General features: G+C 39.8%; 1 long non-coding RNA gene across 1 annotated transcript; it reads left to right on the forward strand.

Moving 5' to 3' along the window:
* The first annotated feature begins 849 nt into the window (after nt 1–849).
* Nucleotides 850–6,158, forward strand: LOC137190926 (uncharacterized). The gene is made up of 3 exons (XR_010930321.1): nt 850–4,715; nt 5,224–5,267; nt 5,369–6,158. It is a non-coding gene; the product is annotated as an uncharacterized lncRNA (long non-coding RNA).
* Nucleotides 6,159–22,373: the final 16,215 nt, after the last annotated feature.

Here is a 22,373-nt window from a genome sequence, read left to right on the forward strand (position 1 = left end):
TGGTCTCTCCAACTTCACCCTTGGCTGCGTTCGAACCCACAGGAAGAGCCTGTTCTCCGCCGGCATCATTTGAATAATGGCTTGAGGTTGTTCACAGAAATGCATAATAGTGATAAATTGGATTTTAAGGACCTTATCAGACTATCCAATGAGAATGTGCTGTAAAAAAAAAAAAAGGAAGGGGCAGGGACAGATGTGGGACAGAGTGGAGATGTGGCGGTGAGCACATGTGGGATTTATATCAGTCTTTGAAATCTGAGATGCTTCTAGGTGGTGAAAACGGTGCAGACAGGAGAGGAAGTTTTATATGAGGGGAGGTCAACTCGCAGATTTGCGCAATTAAATCGACAAATGACTTAAAAGAAAAGTTTGTTCCTTTTTTTTTGTCACAGAAACAGGTGAAACGACCGTGACCTCTTAACGACCACGACCGACCGGCGGGTGGTCGTTTCGTATATTTCAGTGAGATCAGGCTGTGCTTTCCAAAACCGTTACGAATCGCTGTTAAAGAATATTTATGTCTTATGGTGCGACAACGCTGCGGTTAAGGTCTGGGTAGATTTAGGCACAAAAAAACAGTCGGGGAGGTTTTGGGAAATATTACGGTTTCGGTTAAAATGATCATTTGAAATGTTGCGTGGGTTAAAGTTACAACTCCCTTAAAGTTAGGTAACCTTCATCGTCATGGCGACAATAAACACCACGACAATCGTGGTTATGGTTCTTAAAAAACAGTCCTGACTTGTGGTTGGAAACAGGAAGTGAGCAGCAGTCCACTTTTTGCCATCCATCTATCGAGCCATCCACCCAACCCAAACGTCTCCGAATATGGAAATTTGTGACCTTATATAAACGTCATCTGAACTGTGTCACTTCTCCGGGTCATATTCGTGTGTCTACTACAACAAAGGATCCTAATTGACTTTCCGTTGGCATTGTTTCTGTGGTACCGGCACGTAACTTTAACACGTTTACGTGCCACCGCCGTGTAACGCGATGTCGTGGTCATTTCATGTATTTCTTTGAGATCATGCTGTTTTTTTTCTTTGTGGCCTCATTCACAGACTGAAACATCTGGGGAAATATATTGCGAGTCGGAGGTCTGGAGAATTTCTAACAGCCGTGAGATCTTCCAGTTGGCGGAAAGAACTACAAATCTGTCCACAAACTAGTGCCTAAACAGTAATAACAGTTCAATGTGCATAAACCCCAATAAAATCCAATACAAGCCCAGCAAATGCTCTCTCTCTCTCTGTCCGGGGACCTCCCAGCTGCACAGCCGGTGCTGAAGTGGGCGGCGCCGCATCCGCTGACTCTACCGTCCTCCCAGCTGAGCGGCCGGTGCTGAAGCCAAAGCTGCTGGCGGCTCCACCCGTCGACGGAAGCTTCAGCTGGATTTAAAATAACTCCTTGAGCTCTAATGTCGATCGAAAATGGCCCCGTTCACCAATAACAGCGGATTATCCAAAATGAATCCCAGTCGTCTCCGATGGAAGTTTTTAAAACAACCCGAGGTAAAAATAGTAACTATGAGTATGTGTGTTCTAGTGTTTATATAGTAGGGGGAGGTGTTAGTTACCCCTCTATGTCATCGAGCCACCGTTTCAGACCTGCCCAAAAAATCATGAACACAGAAATGGCAAAAAAAAAAAACAGTAACACACTAAGGAAGAAATCTTTCACTTGTGTGGAAAGTTAATAACTGCACACCAATCAATCAATCAATCAATTAAACAAACTTTATTTGTATAGCACCTTTCATACAGGTTAGCGCAATTCAAAGTGCTTTAAGGTCAATTCATGGTTCTGCGTTCTGTGTCCGCAGACAGCTGCAGATTTGCACGAGGATGCGGATCCTCTTCTGTACACACTACAATCAGGGGTCTGCATACACAGAAGTGTTTTTCTGATAAGCCTTTAAATGCGACTTCAACTATAATGGATTGTATTTCATTGTTTTACAACGTAGCCCCTAGCAGTGTTTTAACGCTTTTCAGCCTGAATGAAGCTGAAGAGTTCCTGCATGTGGCACTGCAACAAGAAAAAGTCGTAAAAAGAAAACACTGTGTGTGACCGCTTGATGAAAATCGGAATACAACACATACAGTAAATGATACAAGCGTCCTGTTTGCTTTTTTTTTTAGTGAACATGCTGTTGGCACGCCTGTACTACCTACAGTCCACACTGTGACAGATTTTGAAACATTGGCAGATGATGACATTTACGCCACGCCGACACCTGCGGCCGTGCAGACGTGGACGCTATGAACTGGCCTTTACAGATGATAATAAGACAGAACAAATCTAAAGAGTGAAACAATTTGAGACGAGCACATGAGAAATGAAAATAGATTTAAAATACAAAAGGAGGAACAGATAAAAGACCATGACAAATAAAATAGATAAGCTACAAGCATGATGTCTGCCAGTCAACATGAAACGAATAGGACGAGTGTGCAAAGTGTCACCTCCAGGTGAGAGATGCACGAGTGATCACAGGTGATTCCATGCAGAAAACTAGGCAGATGTAGCAGACGTTCTCTAAACGAACCATTAGTTTCTGAAGCAGGAGGCCAGTGTACTGTGTGTCCAACGGAGGCCGGGTGCACGCTCGTCTCATTCATGCCTAGATCGTCTGAATAATTGATTGGATACATCTCATGCTACTGTCGGAACTTCTTCTGGAGAGATGTGTTGGTGAAATGTCAACACATTTCCACCCAATTAGCCCATTCTGCCGCGCATGAACTCTTTTGAAGAGTTATAGCGCCGCAAGGCTTCGAGGTGGAAAGCAAACTTGGTTCTCCGTGCCAAAGAAACGGTCACAGAAGAGCATGACATCAGTATAAATGGAGTGTACAGCATACCAAAAATATAAAACTGTTACCTGGATGTTTGGCAGTTATCTTTGTTATTATGTTTCTCCATATGGAGATTCTCTCTTAAAGCCAAGAACAAAACATATAATGAACACAAACGCTCCAAAACCACAGCTTGAAGTCACTCGACATACCTCAGATGTTCCAGGAAAGAGCTTGCCTGACCGAATCCCGCAGGCTCTGGCGTTAAACCAAGAGGTGCTCCATCAAAGCCTTGGTGCCCCTGAAGCATGACAACCTGGCCGTGACCAACATTAACCCATTCAGGGAAAGGCTGGCCATGCATATGGATTCCATATGGGTCATTCTCCTGGGCGTTAAGTAGCTGAGGTGATGGAAAGCCTCACCGCACCAGCACTTCCAAACTCTCTCTCTGTCTTACCCGCTGTTACTAAAGCCAGGCTGAAACACAGGGCCAAACCACCGGTAATGCTGTGACTATGGGTCAACTCTAATTGTTCAGGTTGAGCAAGTCTGGCATAGTGTGGGCGAGCTTGGAACAATACAAAGAGAAATTGGTCCAATACTGATTTTTATAGCCTCAGGGCAAAAACCTGGAAAAGTGAACGGAGTGGTTGCAGTTTTCTTTGTTTTATGATGTTTTGTTCTTTTTATTTTAAGCTGTTAAATTGTATAGAGATGCTCGTAATGATCACATTTATTATTTTCATGTTTGAAGTGCACGGGATGTCATTAGTGAATTATCGCGTGCCAATTTTAGGCTGCAACCTCACTCAACTTTCATGGCTTCCACTTCCACACAAAAGCTGAAGGGGACCAAAGGTCTCTTTCATTCATCAGGAGATGCATGCCATCCAGAAAACTGCTGCATATGGAGGAAAATCTGCAAGCAAGGCAAATCAAGAGTGAAGGAGGAGGAGGAGGAGGAGGAGGAGGAGGAGGAGGAGGAGACGCTCTCGTTGTAAACATGTTACGTGATCTACAATCAGTAGTGCTGTCAGAAATCTGATGATCAAAACAGATAGGTTGCCGAGTTGCTTTCCAACCGTCAGCCTTGGAGACATCCATCTGTGGATGGTGGAGAAGTGGAGGGATTTTCCTCAGGGGGGGAAGGTACATCTGCCCCGATTAGTTTTTACTCCCATCATTCACATTTTGTCTTCACTTTCATATTGCACATTCAGATCTGAGATGCGCTCCAAGATGATATTAATGTGTATTTTCCCTACAACCGCTAAAGACATGTTGTTTTGATGTCTGATACGGATCACGAAACCACCCAGCAGACTTTCCCAGGAAAAAAAACTGAGCTCTCGGTTTCTTTTTTTTTCTCTTAATATCTAAAAGCTGATTGTAGATATTATAAAAGGCTCGTGAGCTTCATATCTTCTACGTTCTACTGATAAAAAAACGAGAGCTGTTTATTTAACTGAAGAATGGAAAAATAATCAGCTTCTATAATTTATCTTCAAACCAGACAAAAACATTCTCGTGTGAAATCTATTTCTCTCTTGAGTCAGGATGTATTTTTAAAATGAATTTTCGAATCTTTTGATGATCTGAAACTCTTCTTTATCAATTTTATTTCATTAAATCCATTTATATTTTATTATTATTGTTTTATTCCATTTTATCTTTTTGTATTTTATCTTTTTGTGAAGCACTTTGTAACATTGTTAAGAAAAGTGCTATGTAAATAGTTTATTATTATGATTAATTAATGTTATACATAATGCACACTGCTCTGTATGTTGAAATAAATCTATCTTACTTCAGCTACAGTCGTATGAAATGCAGCTGCCAGATTTTAATATCCGTCTCTTGGCTTCTGCTGCGGCTCAGATTGATTTCAGTGGATTTCCAATAACTCTCAAGGTAACACATGTTTTGTCCTGTACATTTTTTTGAAATAACCTTGGATTAAAAGTCAAGCTTTAGGTCTTACAAACAAAAAAAAAAAGACTATATGCTAAATGGTTTCACTAGCAGTTGGTTTCAGGTAATTAATCCTGTGTCCCTGTGTTAATTATTCATATCTTACATGCTAAATCATCAACAAAATCCCTCTTTTCCTGTAAAATGTAAAAATATTTTTGATGACACATCTTGACATCTTATATAAATGTATCCAAGCAAATAGCTAACAGCTAGCACAGTAATACCTATAGTGGAGGTATGTGTATGGATTTCAGCTGACAAAAACTTTATTTATATTTCCAAATAATAATGGTTTTGCTCTAATTTATTCATTCAACTCATCCGCCTCCTTATCTAACAACACCAGAAAGTAGCACAATACGAGGTTAGAGAGGCTTTGTGCCCTAAACTCATTTTTCCACTTTCCCAGTGGTCTTGTATAAATGCTTTATGTGTCAATGTTTAGAAACATGCCACTGAGACTTCTGCTACCACCCCGACACAATATAGGTGAGAGAAAATCTCATTTGTCATGTTTAAAGTATCACGAAATTACATTTGTGTGACTCAACAGCCATGTGAGTAATATCAATTACTCTGGATACTCGTAGACCGATTTCTGCTTCCTCCAGACTGCACACGGTGGAGAGTGAGACGACAGCAGCAGCAGCAGCAGCAGCAGGGTGTGACATAAAGCAAAACCCTGAAATAAAGTATAAAATGAAAAACAAACAGAAAATCAAGATGATGATGATTTTTTGAGGGGGAAAAAAAAAAGATACCATGAACAGAGGCAAAACAAAAACATCTGGTCTGTTCAGTGTGTGCTATTTTCCACAGCTTTTCCACTGCATCCTGATTGTTGCCATTATTGTCAATTAGCTCAACATATGGCTCATGGAACATGACTAATGACAGCACATTATGTAAGCCTTATAAAGAACAGATCGTTGTTAGAGATTAGTCATGAGCCTGGAGATGGGAATCGCCCAGTGTCTGTCTCGGGGCATTGCCATTATCAAAGAGCAGAATCTACTGAATCTAATGGATACTAGCTGCAGCTTCTGGGAAGTCTTTGATTGTTTTCATCCTCATAAATGCCCGTTGAAAATTAAATTATTGTGCTATGAGTCATGTCACCCATTTGGGCTGAGTTACTGTTTGATTGCTATCCCTCCCTTTGTGTAAGAGAGTTGAGATTTATTTATTATAGCTGTAGTATAATTAGGTGTGTTTACATTTTAATTCCATCCGTGATTTAATCTTCTCATGTTTCCATGACAGACTTGTTAGAAAATACATATACAGACAATGCAAGTTTTGCCAGGATAATGTATTCGATTTTGTACTCGATTGTGTGTACTCATGCATCCGTCCCTGCAGCATAATGATTTGTTTATGTGTGTGTGTCAGTGCTTGCTGTGCGCTGACAGCTCGGGAATGTGCTGTCTGTTATGAGACGCAGGCATAGCTCTCTCTCTTTTTTTTTTTTTTTTGTCAACATTCCCTCTGAACAGGGCGAAAGGGAGAACGAGTACTTTCTTGTCTTGTCATATTGAAGAATGGTTCTCATTTTTGGTTGATAATGCGCCTTCAAAATCTGTATAAATCACCGAGTTTTCACCTTTCAGTGGAGTCAAGTAGGTCGACTTTATGTAAAACTGAGTTCCACGGTGTCGACCTGAGTTGATACACTCATCAAAATGATGTTCAACCCTTACTTATACATTTCCATGCACACAAGAAATGACCTTAGCCTGACTGAGGCTACTTTCCAACACCTAAGACATACACGATGCAGAGATCAATGTTGTTTTTCTGAAAATACATATGTAGTCAATGGACATGAGTAAGCTTATACATGGTTTTATTGGCGCTGTAGACTGAATATTATGGAGGCACATTGCATTTAACAAACACAGTAAAATACATAACAAGTTTCTCATAGTTATGACTTCCATGTGTGTATTTAATACTTCTGCTTATATCTTACTATAATATATCTTTATTATCGTAAATATAAGATCTGTATCTTGTAATTGTGAGATCTCATAATTATCAGATAAAATGCCATTATGAGAAAAAGATCTTTCGTATATGTGCATTAAATGATAAGTCAAAACAATGATAATGACACAGATTTAACAGACTTTATTAGGAGCTTCACTGCAAAGAGACAGTTTGGGTCCAAGTTCACTTCCTGCAAAAGCAAATAACAAAAAAATTGATAGTTTGGTTTTAAGGACTCTTGAATGTGCGCTGAATCTTGTCCATAGCATCAACAGCTCCACAACATCATAATGATGTGTTCACATCAAACCCGAAACAAATTTTTCATGCAGCTAGAATACAAACAAAGTCAATGCAAAGCCGTGAATGAACACGTATTTGCATCTATTCGTGTCAGGCGACACAAATGACACAAATATGCGAAATTTGAGTGATTCATGTCTTCATGCCAGTTGAAAATATTCAAGTTGAGCAAAAAAATTGCATGTATCATGGAGCTGGACCAGCGGATTCAGCTGACAGACAGCTGTTGATTGCCGCTCTGGAGGAGAAACCCGGGGAGCACGTTGGTGCTGTTGCTGATTTCTGGAGAAGTAAACACGCACCAGACCACCACACTGGTCACACCACATTCTACTCTAATCCAGGGAGAAGTTAATTTTTTTAAACTTGTGGGATTAAATAATTGATTTATCTTCACTTTCGCCTCTCAACCTAACTTGGCTGGGGCTAACACTAGAGTCCCCCTCAGCTGCTGTCATCAATAACAAACATCTTAAATGCCAGTGAGTTTATATATAATTTTAAAGTTCCACTGTATGTGGATATCTATGTGTATAAACATGTCACTGCTGTATTTATGCATTTAGATTACTTTATTTTGGAGCAGCTACACTTTTTACAAATCGGCATCATGATGTAGTTATTGCAGCATCCTTTTGCAAAACAAAATCTAAGTTTATTTTGGGTTCATACCACTTTAAGGTCTGTAGTTGTCATCTGGGAAGTGCAGTAAATCAACAGATTTTCAGGGGGTGTGGTGGAAATTGCCTTCCCATGATCAAATGAATGTGCCAGTGAGTGTGCAAAAATAACATTATGCCAATAAGAGAGGGAGTTAGCAAGAAGGCTAATCTGTGGTATAGCAATTTGGTTTTCAGTGTGAAATGATTAAAGGCCACCAGGTCCGTTGTTAGTGTGAGAAAAAGGTGGAAGATGCTGAGGCAGTAATTTCTAAGATAAGTCACACTTGTATTATCACCAAAGCGTCAAGGTCACTCATGAACTCAGAAATAATGAATAGATGGTTGAACATAATTAAAAAATGAGGTGGAGTCTAGAAAATAAGCTCCACAATAGGAGGGGTGAAGAAAACTATATAATGAGGTTTTATGGTTTTATATTGGGTTTTGCTTTGTTCCGGGACAAAGGCAACGGTTTGCTCTGTATTGTTTTTCATGCACAGTAAACCTATTCACATTGAACTTTACCAGCTTCCAGTGTATTTTTTAATCCTTCTCTTATAAATTTTGAGGTTAACACTAAGTTGTGGGTGACCTGAAGACTTATTGGCCCATTTCAACGACAGGGGAGTTTTGTGTGATGGGTTAATGCAGCTTATCGCAGCAAAATAAACAGAAGAGTTGATAATGTATCTCAATGTTTACAGATAAGTGTCGGTATGACTGTTGTTTGGAGGACTGAGCCGTCATGATGGCAGGCAGGCTGAGCTTCAGTAACATCAGCGTTCTGGCTCCCATAAGTACAAACGATCACGCGGTCAAACTTGTGCATGTAGCGTGAACACACCATAACAGCTCCACTCAAAGGTAGAAAAAACACCTTCTCCAAGGCTCAGGGTTAAATACTTGTTAGTCTTGTAAGCACTTGAATGTTTTCACGAGTACATACATATCTTTACCTTTTGCCCAGTAAGTCTACATTTTTTGTAGACAAGATTTATGACCGTGAAATGGAGTTGATCCTGCAGACTCTCAATCTACCAACTGATCTATGTTCAAAGCCTCACCTATGATCATGAACTTTGGGTAAAAGGTCAAAAGACTCAGATTACGGGTACAAGTGGCAAGTTATAAATTTAAAAATTATTCACGTTGAAAGAAGACAGATGACTTTGTTGATTAGGATTCCTCCCTCTGAAGGTTTTCTTGGCATGACCCCGGGGTAGACCCAGAACACACTGGGGGATGTATCCAATCTGGCATGGGAAACACCTCTGGAAGAAACTGGAGGATGTGGCTGGAGATAGCAGATTGTAAAACCCCCTGAGGCAAATTTGTGATTTGTTTTATTGGGCGGCACAAATTAGACTTGACTTGAGAAGGGCCTGCTGCAACTGCGATCCAGACCGAGATAATAAAATTATAATGTTGCTTGGAACTATGTTTGGCAGAACAACTCAATGACAAGACATGACAGACACGAAAACCTGACATATATTACCTCATAAAGTTTTTATGGTTGACGTTAAACATGCCTAAACATATAGGGTTGTTATTCAGTTGGTGTTGGGTTTAAATCCACCTGATGAATGTGGATCCAATATTCACTCTTCTTTTAGCTCTGTTTTGGTCTCCACCAACCCCTAGAAATAATATCTGGTTCTTGATCTGCTAAACTTTTTACTTTCCTCACCAGCTACTCAGTACCTTTATCTGAAAACAGATACCTGCTGCTGCTGGAAACAGGTTTGATGAGAGCACTGTGTCTGAAATATACAATAAATGTGCCATAAAACCAAAATAATGAGCAAAAGAAGCTAAAAATCTCTGCAATCCAGCAGAGTTTGGTGGGTTCCACATTACACATAGTCATTGGATTCATTGTTGACGTCACACATATTGATTAGAGGAGCTTTGAGCTGTCCAGCACATAGATGTTTAGGTGAATGGACGTCCTGATGTGTTGCCATCTCACCCTGCCTTTCTAAGCTCATTACATGAAAACATGTTATCAATTTCTCTTCATTCTTGGCCCCAAATTGCCGCGTTATTCAGCTTAAACATCCAACGACAACAGCGAAGACTGTCTATACAAACCCTGCCACTTCCCATTGACTCTTGCCATTACTCAACCTTCAGATAAGCATCACCAGTCAAGATAAGCACAGATAAAGATGGCGAAGGACATTATTCAACAGTGTGAATAATTGAAGAGCCTGTAGTCAATTTCCGGAAAAAGAAGAGGAACACCGTAGCGGTGACTGTCCTTATCGGCGGCGGTGTGGGCCTCTACCCCTGACAAAGACATCTGCTTCGTTGCAGTGCTCACGCTGGGTGAAAGAGGACAGGTTGGGGCGTCCATCATCCATGCAGAAAGGACAGAGGAACCTTTAAGTCAGCAGGATCCATTGTTCAGTGAAGGTCAGTGGTATGGTGGAAATGAAATAGGGCGACACCGGGGAGAGTGATAATAGCACATCACGGTGGAGGTTTCTGATTCGCTGCCATATACTTCATCATGCCCTCTGAACGAGCACTCCACTTCTACTTAAGACAAGGTCACACTGTTCAAATCGGGGCCCGTTGTGACAACACATGGTCTCTGAAAACTAATGTCAAGGATAGGGTAGTTGAACAAGAATGACTCCACTTTCAGCAGGAGACTCATGAGTTGTATGAGAGTCATCAGAGCTGACAGTAAATGTACACAACCATCCATCAATCCATCCATCCACCCCCCCCGAAAGACTCCACATGCTGATTTTCCACCAGGCTACTTCAACATAAAAATGCTGTGTCTCCAGTTAAGTCCCCTCCGTGTCAACATGTAAATTTGGGAAATTTGTTTCTTTTAATTTTCGTAACACTGTTTACTGCCACACTTGGTGGCGGACCAATATATGTGTATTCGACACAAATTAGGCATCACACACCTATTAACAACATTCTCCTGTTTGGTCATTGTAGAGCAAATAGGTATATCATCATTTCTCACCCCGGTTTACAAGCTACACCTAACATTTATTGTTAAATAATATGTTTTTTACGAGGCAATATTTGAAGGACAGACATTCAAAAGTATTTACGGTTCCTTTAACAACATTTGAAAGTACAACCACACTGCCATTTAAAACCATTTGTACTATATATGACTAGAGCTGCAACTAATGGTTGTTTTAATTATTGAGTCATACATTCTGCGATATTAGCTGGTTTGATTATTACCCTAATAGTGAAAATTGGCCATCACAATTTCCCAGACTCCAATGACGTCTTCAAATGGCTTGTTGTGTCTGACCAAAGGTCCAAAACACAAATATATTCAATTAACAATGGTATAAAATGAATAAAAGCAGCAAATCGTCATTTTTGAGAAGCTGAGATGTGTGAATTTTTGGTATTTTTGCTTGATAAATATCAATGAATATTCAAAACAGCTGGCAGGAATTGTTGATTATGTTTTGTTGATTAAAAAAACAAATCAGTCCACTGGTTGTTTCTGCACTATATATGACATGTATGTGTCGTTCTCAGTTTCAGTTTCCAAAAATGTTGTCAGGCTTGATGAAAAATATAGACTATCTGGTATAGATACGTATAGATTTTTATGGATATAACTACTACAGTCTAAATATCACAAGTCAATATCTTTAGTCTCAGTGACAATGGGATCCTAAGTCTGTTCCCTCAGTTGTGCTCGTCATTTAGGCTGATGAATGAAGAATTCACTGTTTCTCCTTCTTTGTTTATGCATCTTTTATAATGATGTTCATGAGCCCTAACAGGGTTTTTTTTTTTCTTCTTCAAGCTTTCACTCGTTATTTGATATGAAAAGTCTGCTGCAGGCTGCTCTGTGATTGTGGAGTTGCTGAAATTTGTTTTTGTGCTGTGGTGCGTTCAGCTCCTTGGGAACCTCCAACCTCTTGACACTGATGATCAGCCTTTTTTTTATTGGAAGAGAGGCACGAATTCATTTAATCCTATTCATGATGTTATTGTTTTTTCTTGTGGGCTTGATTTTATATCAAAGCTTGTAAATGAAATGTTGTTCAGTGGCCAACGCTTACACTAATATTCTACCAAAAATCTTTATAGTATAAAACATTAATCCCCTGTAGGCTTGAGAGGTAGCTGTAAAAAATGTGTAGTTTTATTCATTTTGGAGAACAGTGATTGTGTTCAGTATGGTTTCATGGTCATTTTGGATTCAAACTGTGACCAGTGGAAAAAATTTCAAAGCATCAATTAAAACTTATCAAACCCCTCTCGTAGCATAATCCACTTTTCTTCTATCCATCTGTACGCTCAGTATATTTCAAACACTCATATCTCTACAAAAATAAACAACTAATCAGACTCCCTCTGTCTCAATCCTCATGAAAAAACATTTCAAGCTTGTGAACAGGCATATGTGTCGGTTTGTCACATCATTCCTTCCTTTCAACAAAATTGCCCCACACTCAGCCCTGAAAAATGATGCGATGTCATGGTTTTGATCACAAACTGTAAACAAGAGTGATGCTGCAGTTAGTCATCTGGTAGCGTGATATTGTATAAAATAATAATATGACACATCACTAAGGTAATAACTTCCCTATTTTCAAACACATTACATCACTGTTTCTATTGACTGACTGTGCATATTCACAGGGAAAAGGTGAGAAAACAGTGTGACCTGAGGCAGCCAAGAGACTGTGAATGGGTGTAAATATTTACTGTATAAATGGATGTGACTGTAGCCGTAGATACCAATTGTACAGGGTAGGTTTTGATTTATAGTTCAGCGTCAGAGCTCACCCATTGTTTGTATCACTGCAATACAAGACTAATGTATCATACATGATCAGGCCATATCCTGCTGTAATTATATCCCCTACAGGGACCCTGTTAAGATTCTGTCATTTACTTTAAGATAAAGAGCGATAGTGGGCTACAAACATATTTGTAGAACTGGGGTTACATCCAGGTGACTATGAAATACGTATGTAACTACTATATATGTAACTTATATATAGCTATGTCACCATATCTCATTACTGAATAGGACAAATAATGATGTTCACGGTGAGCTGAAAGTTTGAGACTGTCCTCCCAAGAAAACTGATATAATAGGTCGTAATTACCAGTGGCCCAAAATAACCTATATTTACGTGACAGAATCCCTCCAGTGGCTGCAGTAATTATGACTGGAGTAAAGAAGGAGATCAGATTATCCACATATAGAGGACGTTAGTGTGGATGGTTGGGTCAACAAAATACCAGACTCTGCCCAACTGCGAGTTTCACACTTCCAACCACGAGTCAAGACTGTTTTTAAAAACTGTAACCATGCGGTTATTACTGTAATAATGATGACAAAGGTCGTAACCTTAAAGGAAGTAGTAACTTTAACCCAAAACATGTTTCTCTTACTTTAACAAAATGATCATTTTAACTTAAAACCAAATGATCTTTCCCTAAACCGAAGCAAGTGGATTTGGTGCCTAAATCTAACCAGACTTTAACCAAAGTATTGTCACATCGTAACATACAATTATCACGTCAACAAACGACCGGCATCTACCACAACAAAAACTGTGTTGTCCGAGTAGGAACACCCTGCAGATATTAGCTCTCCAGCTAATGAGACAGCTAACTGCATCTGTCAACGACCACACATTTCACAACAAAACACCCCTGCAATGGCAAGTCGCCCACTCTCGAGCACACACAGCTGAAACAACATCATTTCTGCAGCAAAGGAGCAAGAAACAAACTGCAGAGTGATAGCAGAACATAACTTACGCCTTTTGTTTTTTCTGTTGGTCGTCCAAAGGTGGCTCCCCGGCCACAGCTCGTTGCTCCTCAGTCACAGTGCGTTGCTTTTTGGCAAAAACTCGGGGGCTGACTGACAGGGAGTGAGAGATGCTTGAATAGATACGGTGCAAAACAGTTCATTTATGGTATTATGAGAAGTGTACGCAAGGGAAAAGACATCACCTGCAATAGTCTAGCGCTGCTGCGAGCAACAGGATGCTGAGTGCAGCTCACTTAACGGCCACCGGTGTCGCTAGTGAGAAGGAAATTCTGATTCCTACATATAGAACCTTTAAGTTCATCTTGGTCCATACTCCAGCTCGACTTAAATTGGTTTATAAATCATTGGCTGTGAAGTGATTAACTCAAGTATGCTATTTTCCTGTTTTCCTTTTTTCCCCCTCATATGGATCAAAGGCTGGTAAGAGGCTTGGACACAACTAAACACCACATGCTGTGCAGAAAACTAAAGTCCTAGTTTACACGCACTGGCACATTTCCCAGGCAAAACACAGCACTTGCAGCTAATGTTTTCTAGCTCCCGGTGTTCTTTGAGCTCCATTTCTTTTCTGATTAATACCCCCTTCCTGATTAAAACCTTGTTTCTGATTAACAAGCAGAGGATATAAGTGAACAATAACAGAATTTATCCCTGCAGAAACAAATATCCTTTTCCATTTTCCAACAAACAACTGCTTGATCCCAAATAATAATTAGTTTCATATTTTTGGATGTAGAGAATATCAAATACCTCCTGTTCCCTATCAAGACCAATTATTTTAATAGGAAATGACATCATTCGAGGTCCAAGGTAGGCCAGTAAAGCAACAGAACAATCCTCCCCTGCCCACTGGCACGAATATACAACAGCCACTCTATTCCCCCTCTCTCTCTCTCTGTCTCTGAAATTAAGTGTGTTTCCCTGCTAGTCTGCACCAACAATTGCCAAAAAATGATTATTGTGAGACTCGTGAAGACACAGCTGGATGGTTACGAGGGAAAAAAGAAGACAAATTAGAAGAAATCCCTTGAAAGAAGCCTGTTATTAATTACAAAAGGGTGATGGGGATGGCTTGAATCGCCTGAGCCTTGGAAAGCAGTGGGATCAAAGAAGAAATGAGGGATGACAAATAACCTGCGGCCAGAGTCTGCTGGAACTCGAGTAGAGAGAAGAGGGAGGAAAATATATGTACTGTAACATATAGAAGATAGATAAATGAACAGATGGATTTTTAGACGGGGATTTTAGACACATTTATATTGACTGTATTTCTTTTTTGCCTTGTTTTTTGCACCCTGACAATGAGAAACATTAACTTTTCATTTAAAATGTACAATAAATCAATATAACTGTTGTACTGTACAGATTTAGATTAGTGTAAGATTAGACTTACTTTTGCCAAGATGTATTTTATTTAAAAATAATTATTAGCATGATTTACATCATTTTAATTGATGGTAACTATATCATACCGTATATACAGTATATTACATGCAGCAGGCTCGTTGTCTGTGTTCTATTTTCCTAATGTTGCAGCAGACATTAGTAGTAGTAGACAAGATGCTTTTACTTTTCCCACCACCTGAAAGTCATTTTGATGCAGTAAATATCAATTTAATAGTTCACGCTAAGAGTAACCTGCGGTTGACTGGTGGCAGTGGTTTCTAATGGCTGCAAATTTTTGTGGTGTTTGAGTTTTGCCGGGGTTTCTCATCACTGTGGCCTGCTCTTGCCACAAGCTACCACAATAAGAAACATGAACTTTTCATTTAAAAAACATCACAATAAATAAATGGAACTGTTGAACTGTACGAATGAGATTAGCAGTTGCAGCAAGTAATTGCTCACAAGTCTCTCACTCAGTTATTTTCTTATGAATTTTAATAGCATTGCTGACAAAGGACAACTGGGGCTTCCTATTCTCAGTTTGAGTCTCTGTATTATTATTCGCCCGGTTCAATGTGTCACTAGTGTGCTGTCAATGGAGCTGTCACTTTGACAAGCTCTGGGCTTTGGAGTGAATGGAGTGGAATGGAGTGCTGGTTAGAAACAGGAAATAGCATCTCCAATATTGCCCCCCACCACCGCCGCCGTCTTTATTTCTGAACATGTGATCTCTGCTGGCTTTAGGAAGCCGCTTAGCTCCAGACACAGCATGTTGCTTGACCACCATTAACTCACTTTGAACCACAAGCACAGTACTGTCAGTCTTTTAAGGATTATGTTTCTAAATTTGAAATAAATCAACGATCACTCCAAATTCCAGCAGTATAAACTGTAAACGATTAAATCCTCTCTGTCTCAGAGAGTTGTAAAGGGTTTTTATGTGACTTTTTGTTGCATTGATACCTCAGATATTTGGAACAAAGCTCTTTATGTGCAGACTGTTCTCAAACAAAGAATGAAGATCCGACAAGCGATGGAAATCTTTCATGTAAAATCCAGTTTCACTGATTGGTCTCTGTTCTTTTGAAGCTGCAACATACATGATTTGATTTCTGCTTCATTTTTTTTTTTACCTGCTTGTGCCCCTTCTAAATGCTTTGGAAGAGAATATAAGATAATTGAGTTATTGGGACTAAACAGTGTATTTATCTTACTGAGTGGCTTCATGTGTTTGACGGGGTTAAGTAGTTGGAATCTCCAATTTTGAAGGAATGCTAAACTGGAGTCACGCTGCTTTCACGAGGTCGACAGGAAATTGCATTCATCTATCAGTTTTTTCCTTCTCATATGTCATGAGGTTTGTATGGGAGAAACAGAGGTGACTGAAAATACCACTAATATTATACAGCATGAAAACCATTAGCATTTGTAGGCTTAAGCACTCGGTGTGTTTACAACAAGTATTTCCTGTATACAAATTTGCAACACATTCTAATAAACTGTGGAATTAATATAAAGTACCAACAAAGACCAAATAATAGAAACGTTGCGTTCGTCTGTGAATTTGACTGTGATGATTGCAGGGATTGGACCCGCAGTTCACTTCAGTTTATTATGTGTTTATTAGCTGACAGCTAATTTTAAGCAGTGAAAACAACAGCGAGCAAAACATTCAGGCAACTGAAACGCTTTGGTAAGAGGAGTGAAAGTGAACAAAACTTTTCATACCAACATTGAACCTACAACAGAATCTACAGAGGCCTTATCTCATAATTATGACTTCCGTATGTCATAATTATTACTTAATATTTATCCGGATCTCATGCTTATAAGAAAAGTATCTCATAATTACAAGAAAACTATTTTATAATTACAAGAACGCTATCTTATAATTAATAGATATAGATAGAGAAAATTATGAGATCCGGATCTTGTAATTATGAGAAAATGTTACGGTAAATATCAATTATTGCTATTTATGAAGACAGAAGCGTGATGGTTCTACCTTATTCCTTCCTTGATTTGAGACACTGGGACATATTAAAGGGAAGCTTCAGTATTTTTCAAACTGGACCCTGTTTTCCTCTTTTTGTGTCTAAGTGACTAATGGGGACAACGATTTTTGAAACTGGTCCAGTATTGAGTGAGCGCTGGGCTGCAATGTAATCCTTCGAGGTAATTGCACACCTTTAATGCACGTCCACTAAAAGTGCTTAACAACATTATCCTACGGAGAAATAAAACTTTTTTCATAACCTTTCTTTTACAAATCAGTGGGTTTAAGTCATAATTATGAGATAAACCATAAAAAATCTTTCATCTTTGGTAAATTCAATGCACTGCTGTAGAATCAAACAGTGCTTTATAATATGAAAAGGTCATACAAAAGGAAAAGGAATCAACATCCACTCTGCAGCTTTTTACTTTCAGTTTCAGCTGCTTGTTCTCCTTGGTTGAGTCCCTCCAGCTTTAAAACCAATGATTTTTTTATAACCACAGACATAACGTGGGAGGAGTGGACCAAACCAGAGCTACGTCAACACCAGTGAACATGGGACATTTAACATTCAACAGTCGTCAAAGAAACATGTCCGATGGGATGCTCATATTTCTCTCTGTCTGCTGGTTGTGCAGGTACGAAACTGTTTGGCAACATGTTCGTCATAAAAACTTGACACCTTTGTTTTACATTTGCTACTTTCTGTCTTCTAGTGGTCAAAAATCAGTCAGTGCAGCTGTAAATATTGAACAAGCCAAACACTGAAAACAAAGCTGCCAGCAGAAAACATTTTTTTAGGAATGAGAAACCTCCACATGGTTACTTTCTACTCTCTGTCTCCGCCACATAATCCCTCCCTCGGTGGGAAAACCAGGGTATTTTTAGGTATCACGCTCATTTGTTATGCTCCAAATCTCCAATACTTGCTACAGCTTCTTGTTGTTTTAGCACTTGACATTTCATGCCAATATTGGGTGCATCTGCGGTTTTGTTACCATGACCATTTAGGAAATCAGAAACAGCAGAGACCAATTGAAACCCATAAAACAACACCAACAAACAATAGCTGGGATGAAGGATGACAAAGTGCTGCTGAGTGAATTAATTTAAGGATTTAGAGACTGAGCTTGGTTGTAAACGTGCTGTAAAAGTCATGTTATAAGCTCAGTAAGGCATTTAAAACGGTTTAAAATGATTAAAAGAGAGCAGAAATCGTAGCAGGTAAATAAGAACCGTTGAAGAGGGGAAAAGAAATGGAGATGCTCGTTATATAAAAGTCTCTACACTTTTTGCCTGTATAAACCTGCCAAAATGGGCTTCTGCAGCGACTGTGAAGCCACAATAAGGTGCATTGTTTTTCAGTTTAATAAATAAAACGGCACAGTAGGTTTAATAGGGTTTATATGGTGCTCCTGTGGGACTTTAAAGTGTATATATATCACCAAATTTTGCAACAGGAAAGGAATGAAAGTAAATTAATCGTACACATACGGTTCAGTGCAGTGTAATGTCTCCCTCTAGACTACTGATTCGCAATAGCAGCTTTCTTGCTCAATGCTTTTCTGTTCTTGTACATAACATAAGTGCATCTGGATGATCTCGCTCGCAGAGGCACAGACCGGACCGTTGGCTATCCTGAGCGTGTGCTGTGATTCGTGGATGGATTTCGTCACAGCTCCGGACCCACCAGACGTCTTCATGCTGATCATCAAAGCAAAACAACTGCTGCGGCGACCTCAATAAGCTGTCTGTGATGTTGTCTTCACCTCCTGGAACACTGAGGAGGATACCGGCCCCTAAATCCCAAAGCATCTCAAATTTAAAACCGATATCCACATGGCTACAACAACAAAGCTCTTCATTTCACATCACCTTTCTTTTCCCTTCCCTTCTTTTTCCCCTCTCACAGTTCAATCAAAAAAAAGAGAAAAAAACACCTCATATAACTTATTTTGTTTTAATTTGAATCACACCCTTCAGCCATTCTCTAGGGGAACCATCTGTTCCCAAATCCAGTTTTTCTCTCTCCTCTCAGTTTTTCTCTGTGTGACTGAACTGCAGAAGAAAAGGCACATAGCTGACACACAAAAAAGCAGCACTATGTCAGCATACGTAAAAAAGCTCGCTCATCAAGTTAAGTCAAGTCAATGTCATTTATATCGCTCCAAATCACAACTAAAGTTATCTCATGACACTTTTCATATAGAGCAGGACCGTACTTTACAGAGATCCAACATTCCCCCCATGAGCAAGCACTTGGCGACGGCGGCAAGGAAAAACTCCTCTTCAACAGGAAAAAACCTTAAACAGAACCGGGCTCTGTGTGGGTGGCCATCTGCCGTCTCTGAGAGAGAGAGAGAGATGCACAGCAACAACAATAATAACAACTATAATAATAATAGAAATATGACTAATAATAATAATATGGTGGACATCAGCAGGTGATTCGCAACCACAATGGGGAAGAAGCTAAGTTAGTAACATGCATTAATGGGACTTGAATGCATACATTGGGAATTCCCCTGGCGGTCTAGTCCTATAGCAGCATAACTAGGAACTGGTCCACAGCAAGCCTGGCCAACCCTAACTATAAGCTTTATCAAAGAGGAAAGTTTTTATTCTACTCTTAAATGTAGAAAGGGTGTCTGCCCCCCGGACCGAAACATGGTTCCACAGGAGAGGAGCCTTACAGTTGAAAGCTCCCATTCTACTTTTGAAGACCACAATTAAGTCTGTATTCTGGGAGTTCAGTGTTCCAGTGGGGAAATAAGCTACTATGAGCTCTTTAAGATATGATGTTGGCTGACCATTAAGGTGAAGAGAAAGGATTTTAAATTCTTCTCTGGATTTTTTACAGGGAGCCAGTGCAGAGACATGGCATTGAATTAAACGCTGATGGAATCTAATCTTTAAATTTAGCTACAGCACTATCAGATAGACATCTGGAGAAATCATTTTTGTCTAACGGCGTGTAGTCCAGTAATAGGGATTCAAAAGATATTAAGTAATGGTCTGATAAAAAAAAGAGGACTCTGTGGAAAGACTATTAAATGTTCGGTTTTGATGCCATATGTCAGAACAAGGTCGAGGGTGTGGTTGAAACAGTGAGTGGGTTTATTTACACCCTGAGAGAAGCCACTTGAGTCAAATCATGAGATAAACGCAGCGCTAAGACTATCATTGTCAACATCCACATAAATATTATGAGCACTTACTATAATTATTTTATCTGTACAAAGGACTAAACTTGATAATACTCTGACAATTCAGAGTACGGGCCAGGAGGGCGGTTCACTATGACAAATAGAATTGGCTGTAATGTTTTCCAGGCTTGGTGTGAAAGGCTTTCGAATGAGTTATGATTAAGGTTGGGTTGATTATTAGGCTTGAGCTGAAAATGGCCGCAACTCCACCTCCTTGGCCGGTGTCTCGAGGAGTGAGAGTATTAATACGACTGGGTGGAGCGGATTCATTTAGGCTAACATATTCTTCATGACACAGCCAGGTTTCAGCCGTGTTAAGAGGTTATACAGCCAGATGTTTCAAGTCAGCGCTGTTTTGGGGGGCGGGGGGAGCAACGCTCTTGAGTTACGTCCAATAAATTTCAGTCGCAAAATCCCCCCTGTGAGATCCTCTCTCTCTTTTTTTTTTTTTTTTCTTTTAGTTAGTGTTACACCATCTTTTCTGTCAGTGAGTACATAGTCCCAGAGAATTAGCCAACCTGAGCCAAATTGTTTCCATCTCCAGAAACACAGTGTATTGGGTCTCACAGGGCTCCACTGTATCAGAGGAAAATGTAATTCTAGAGGTCTTGTAATGGATTGGGCTGTCTACTTCTTTTTTTTTTTTTCATTGTCTTTTCAATATCCACCTCAGCGGGCAATACGTGTCTACACCGCGTGCCAGTGCTGAAGCAATGCGGTGAAATGAGCCTGTTATTGCCTCCTTTTGTCCTCCCTAAAATCTGGGCCAGAGAGGCAGTGCACTCTGCTCCAGTGCTCTGACGCTGTATGAAGGAAGAAAAACAACAACAACAACAACAACAACAAAAGCTCCTTATGGTTAATCAAAACTTTATTTCTGCAGTGCCTGTGATGTTAAACAACATCCTCCATTAACACAGCATCTCTCATTTTTTAATGAAACCATCACCATCAGATATTAATAATCATGAATTAATCACTCTAATGTTTAATTTCTAACTGCTAAATATATTGTATAAGCAAATGGAGACGAGCTCTTTGCAAATTTGAATGTAACTTTGAAAATGTTATCACAAAAATGTCTGAATAGCCTGCGGCTTGCACTTAGAGAAAGGATACTGCATGGGGTGAGTCATTTTTCACAAATACACATTGAGCTAAAAATATTCATGAGCTATTTTATGCTAAGTGTGAGAGCACATACGGAGTGAGAAACCGTCTGCAGAGGTTACAGATCAGGTCTGTGATTGGAGAGCCACCAGTTCCCGGACTGACTGGGAAAATGCAGTTAGGGGGGGTCGGGGGGGGGAGGAAAATAAATGAATAAAGCTTCCCGCTCCCTCAACAAGCATCGTCCTCATAAGGGCTCCATCAGAGCTGTGCTGAGTGAGCAGCAAAAAGCAGACTGTTGGCTGAAACAGTGGAGGTGGTTAACTGAGTGAAGAGGGGGGGACGTTGTGCTCAGCTGACGCTCCCCCGATAAATAAAAGCTTGAAACAAACTCAGAGAGATGTTCTGTGTGATTACGTTACACCTATCAGGAAAAACTGATACAGCTCCCAGAACGGAACATGACTGTCAAAGCGGCATTTTACCAAAAAAAATGATGCTGATGTGAAACAGATCAGATCTTCTTTCCCTTTGTCTCTCTTTCTCTTCTCCGTCCATGCCTGTCAGCGTGTTTGTCAGATTGTCTTTTAAAGATAGAGAGAATTTAAAATCTGTTAAAGAGCTGAAAGTTTACTTCTACATCTGCTTTCTTGTGATGTGAAAATAAACCATGCTTAAAACTTGTTGACTGCACCAGTAGGTTTTGATTTAGATTATCACAGATGTGCCTCTTTGGTGGGTGACTTTCCCATAAGGCTTTACAATCTGTATGCAAAAGGATATCACATTTTTTGTTGTTTTTTTTCACTTTCCCTCAGTTGATAAATGAACAAGCCTCTCTGTTGTCAGCTCCTATTTGTCAGGTGAGGGGTTACCAGGCCTCCTGTATGTATAAATGGAGCACATTTGTACCGTTACACGATTCATATGAGAGTTTAACTCATCAATCAGGTTTCTGATGACGTATTCATCTGATCGCGAAGGAAGGAATCAACATTAAAGCAGCCGCAGTGTTTAAACATATTAGCCCCTGTGTGTGTGATAACAGCCGAGGTGCAGTCGGGTCTACGGCTGCTGTCACATTTCTCTGGTTATATGTTTGCAGATATTGAAATGGAGCGGCGCTCTGCGTGTTACCGTGTTGCTGCA

The sequence above is a fragment of the Thunnus thynnus genome, chromosome 10, assembly GCF_963924715.1.
Source record: "Thunnus thynnus chromosome 10, fThuThy2.1, whole genome shotgun sequence".
NCBI lineage: Eukaryota > Metazoa > Chordata > Actinopteri > Scombriformes > Scombridae > Thunnus > Thunnus thynnus.